Consider the following 5,126-nt stretch of genomic DNA (forward strand, 5'->3'; position numbering starts at 1 on the left):
CCATCCAGTTTAGGCTGGTGATGTTAATGATGACGCCAGTGTGAAATGGAAAAACAGCTCTTACAGCGCCTACTCATGTGCGTGGAGCGTTCATTATTTCTATAAATTACAAACTTCCTTTCATAGTGTGTAGTTTTTAGGTAAATAGCAACCAAATTAGTCCACGAAAACACTAAACATCCTAATATAACTTAAAAAAGTATTAATAAAATACAATTTTGGCCTAACTGTGGCAGCATCAAAAGGACAAATGGGTAAATATCTTCCATCCGGTAGTTTTTCAACATCAGGTGAAAAGTTTATATTTCAGAAAACAGTATAAAAAGGTGATAATTTTGTTAAAAAAAAAAACTAAAAGCTGCATTTGGATGCAAAACTGAATTAGGATTTAACCGATTTTAAACAAACAAACTCTAGATTCTACACTGATGATAATCAGAGCTTGAGACGCTCGACTCCTTTCACCTTCAATCATTCTGTTGATAAGTGAGGACTTCCTGAATGCAACTGTTGATTGGGTAATTATTGTTGAATTTTTACAGTCAACAGATTATTAGAGTCCTTTCCTTATTACCTTTGAGTGTCTTGAAAATGGTAAACCCTTATCGGAATCGTTTCTGTTTTTAGCCCCTAAACAAAGCATGTACAGGTGAAGGGTTTTTAACATTTCTGTAGGTTTTGAACAGTGGATGAGCGATACCAGTTCAACCATTGTGTTGCTTCGATGATGTAAAACAAGAACCCTGCAGCACACTTAAACCCCAACTAAGGGTAAAGTAGGAGAAAAGAAAGTTTTGTTAGGGCTTGTAGGTGGAACCTGTTGTGAGCTGAAGCTACACATAAGGTGATTTTTACCTCCCAGGTGAGTTTTTTTTTGCATTTTTTACATGTTTAAAATTCACAAAACACACAAAGGAGCCTCCCTTTGCACTTGCAGCAGCAGCTGCGACAGCTGACTGTTCGGAGCGCCGCAAGCTGCTCCTGCTGCCCCGAAAAGTCGAGCATCAACGTCTTGCAGCTCTTCTGCTTGACACACATTTCCCCCCATTGCAGCTCTGTGAGCAGATTATGAAGCTTCGTATTGCTAATGTTAGTGTTTACGCTGAGAAACAAAAAAAGATAAATGTTGGAAAAAAGGAGAGAAAGCAGCACATGCTGATCGGATTTGGCTCCTGATGTTTTGCACGGATGGAAAGGCAACCCGGATGATGACACGCCGGGGCATAAATTTCAGTTTCGCTTTGAATAACTGCATCTGGCTGAATGGGAGCATGTTCATTTATGTAAAACAATGAAAAAGAGAACTGACTAATGGAGGTTATTATGAAGCCATGAAAAGGGAATCCTACTGTCTCACATGAAAACACCCCCAGTGAGGAGACAGTTATTTCATAACAGGGAAACACAGCTTGGTAATCACCTACAGAGAAGAACAAAACACACATTAAGCCTGGGGAGCCAACACTGGTAGAAATCATTACTTTTTGCTTGTCGCTAAACTGCAGAAAGAAAAATATTTATAAGAAAAAATGAGGACTTTTATCTGTTACAAAGGGGAAACGAAACGGAGAAAACAGAAAATTCAATTTTGCTTCAGTTTTTCACTTGAAGGAGAACTAAAAAGAAAAAAGGAACAGCTTATTTTTGTTGGGGGATTTTAGGAACCGAAAAAAAAAATACTCTGCTTCTTAAATTCTTCAACCACACGGAATTTTTAGCTTACAAAATAAAACAACTATAGAGGAATCCGTTCAAATAGTATCCCTCAAATTAGAAGACAAGCAGCCGTATAAAGCAAGTCAAAATTACACCCTAAAAATGTAAAGCCTCACAGAAAATGTAAAACAGACATTTTTTATCACATACTTCACTATTTTGTGTTCAAGTTGTTATATTCCAATTCTGATGATGCAAAATTCTTACTAAACCCTGTTTTTTCATCAAAGGATCCAGTAACTTGAAATGTCTCCATAACAATTAAGGAGCACATATAAATAAGTATGTATACTTAAAGAAAAAAACGTTTCTGAGAAACTTTGACAAACTAAAACCTGCAGAAATAAAAACAACTTGTGTACCGCTTCTTACGTGACTTTAGGAGTTTTTGTACTCGGTCAGGTGTAGTATAAAAACGCAGAAGAGAAGAGGTAAAAAGGCATCTTTTAATTGAATATTTTAGCTTCTTAAAATATAAAATCCAGCATAAATCATTAACTTTAAACCCACTAACGTCCATCCTCAAATACAAAACCGCCCACAAATAAATAAATAAAAATACATCAAAGTGTTAAAACTTCAGAAAAATTAGTTTATTTTTATCTGACGGTTTTATTCTGTGAGTAAGGATAAGGATAACTGTGTAAAAATCAATCTTCGTGCGCACGTTTATGATCACTAAGTTCTTGTATTTTGACTTTGTTTACTTTTTACTCAACGTTCAAATTCTTTTTAAGATAGAGTTGTGTTTAACCTCTTCAGACCTGGCGTCTACATACGTGAACATCACAAATTGGGATATATTACCACAATGCTCCGTTCTGCTTAAATATGTGTGTAGAGGGTCAGTTCACTTATTAACCCAGGTCTTAAAATTCCATCCATCCATTTTCTAAACCTTTTGGGGTCACGAGGCTGCTGGAGCCTAACCTCGCCACTCGTGGGTGAAGGCAAGTTGACTGGACAGGTTGCCAGTCTGCCACAGGTCCACAATCACACACACACACACATTTGTACCTAGGGGCAATTAAGAGTAACCAATTAAGTTATGAAGAGTGTTTTTGGACGGTGGGAGGAAGAAGAGAACCCATACATGCACGGGGAGAACAAGCAAACTCCACACAGGAAGGTCCTTCATTGGTAATTCGGTTTCAGCTCAATTCCCAGCTGGGACTTGAACCACTTACTGTACGCCAAGAGTACTGACCACTCCGCCACCATGCAGCTCTGTGACTGCTCAAATAATAAAAGCTCAAGAAAATAAAATAAGCGTATCTCATGTGTTCATAAGGCTGACAGAAAGCCTCCATCTTCCTGTAGTGTTGTATATTTTTGTTTTTTTATGTTTATCTCTTTCTGGCTGTTTTGATCAGGATTAGTTTTGACGAAAATGTCGCCTTGGTTCGGTTCAGTTATTCATAAGGTTCCTTTTCTATCATCCATTTATTTATTTTTTTATTATTAAATACGCATCCGTCGTACTAGCGACTAAATCAAAAATGCCTCCACATAATATTTTGATCACTTTTATTAAAAAAATATATTAAATTGCAGGAATATTAATTATTTTAAAAAATGGACCAACAAATAAAACAAAATTAAATATTTTTTTACATGTTTTAGTAATTTTACAACCTATTGTGAGTTGGCGCCACATCGGTTGGCTGAATTTAATTGATTGTAGTTTTACTTCCTGCTTTAAATAGTTTATGTTGTATTTAATCAAAGACAGTAAATGAAGGGTAAACGAGGCTGCAGCTCACCACTCCTCAAGGAGTTTACAGACACATTTACAGACGTTTGACAGATTTAGGCAAGGTTTGTTTAACACATCACAAACTGTAACATCTCTATTACCCTGCATCCGCTTAAATATCAACGTGGTAGATAATAAAGGAATTCACTGGAAGTAGGTTTGTGGTAGATCAAAACATATTGCTCAAATTGCTCATAAAGTATTGGTAATTTGAAGAGATTATTTTTTTTCTATCTACAAAAGACTCTGATTCAAATGATCTTTTTGAAAAAATAGACAATTGTACACAGCTATCAGTGAATATAAAAGCATTGCATTGAGTTTTTACAGTAAACACTTTAAAATCTGGCACACAAGCCCGACTGAGTTGTGTATTGAACTTTCTCAACATCATTTTTCTTCGTTTGTTGCTCACATTGGAAGCTGTTTGTTCAGTGAAGCGCGTATTGAAATAATTCATGATTATGGGGCGACACCCCGGAGCTCCAAACACAGTTTTTACCACAGATCTCTTTCAATTGACAGAAGCACAAACTCACAGGCAGATCTGCACTTTATTTTTGTTAAAAGAAATAGCACCGATGGGGAGGAGGTTTAGACGCGTTCGCCATCGTAGAAATATTTGTCTCTCAGGTCAATGTTTGTTTTTTTCTACTAGTTTGTCAATATATTGTAAGAAGCAGAACTTAATCCATAAATTGTCATTTTTAGCAAGCATATAACTTTCACAACACAGTTCCTAAAAATTATTATTTACTGCTATAAGCAAGTGTCACAGCTGCTTCCTAGTTAAAGTCTGTATCCTCTAGTAACCTTAATATTGAAAACTATAAACTGTGTGTTTTTTTTAAGAAAGTGTTAAACTTTTACAAGTCTGATTTTATTCATCAGAAACGTATTTTCAAAAAGCACATTAATTAGACATTTTGTTTCAAAGAAATAAGCAAACAAATTGCAGCTCTTTAAACCAACGGCTACAAAATGTTTTTTCAAGTTGCTAAATACCAAATACCATGATGCACAAAGAGATTTGAAACGTTGAATTTATTTATTTTTTTTATATTTATCCTTGGTACAAGCATATTCAACAAATGTTTTATTAGCTGAGTCGCTTTAAAGTTTGAAGACCACAACTCAAAAGGGTCCAATTAAATCCAGGAACAAAAAAAAGGACATGAAAAAAAAAAATGGCCTCATTTAATTTAATTTTTAATTTAATGAAATGATAGACTTGATGGAGACTGAGAATTGTTGTTTAGTATTTTTCCTCGAGAGGCTGTGTAATTTGTTTTAGTATGTAGCGGCAGACAGACGAAGCTCAACCAGGGACAAGGCAAAAATATCAGAACAAAACAGCTGTTCATTAAAACCAGACGTTCTCGGCCCAAAAGAGTCTTTCCTGAAATAATGAATCTGTAGCTGCGTCTGAGACCTCCGTGTTTAAAGCTGTACGCCACAGCACGCTATACAAGGGCTAACTTCAGGTAACGCTTCAATTCAACATTTTAAATGTCTACTTTCATGAGAAAAGCAGTACACTAAATATTCAAGAGTACTTACATGGGATGTTCTCCTCAAAACGATGAGCTCAGTTTTGACATATGTGGGTTCTGTGCGCTGGAGGTGCCTCTTTCTCACACACGAACACACACAC

At 36.0% G+C, this 5,126-nt stretch overlaps 1 protein-coding gene across 1 annotated transcript in view; it reads right to left on the reverse strand.

The window, feature by feature from the left end:
• The window catches only part of cd4-1 (CD4-1 molecule), a 20,900-nt gene extending 15,774 nt beyond the window's left edge, over positions 1–5,126 (reverse strand). The window contains exon 1 of the mRNA XM_036216094.1: positions 5,033–5,126. The gene's annotated coding sequence lies outside the window, so the exon portion shown is untranslated. The remainder of the gene's footprint in view (positions 1–5,032) is intronic.

The sequence above is a fragment of the Oryzias melastigma genome, linkage group LG16 (assembly GCF_002922805.2).
Source record: "Oryzias melastigma strain HK-1 linkage group LG16, ASM292280v2, whole genome shotgun sequence".
Taxonomy (NCBI): domain Eukaryota; kingdom Metazoa; phylum Chordata; class Actinopteri; order Beloniformes; family Adrianichthyidae; genus Oryzias; species Oryzias melastigma.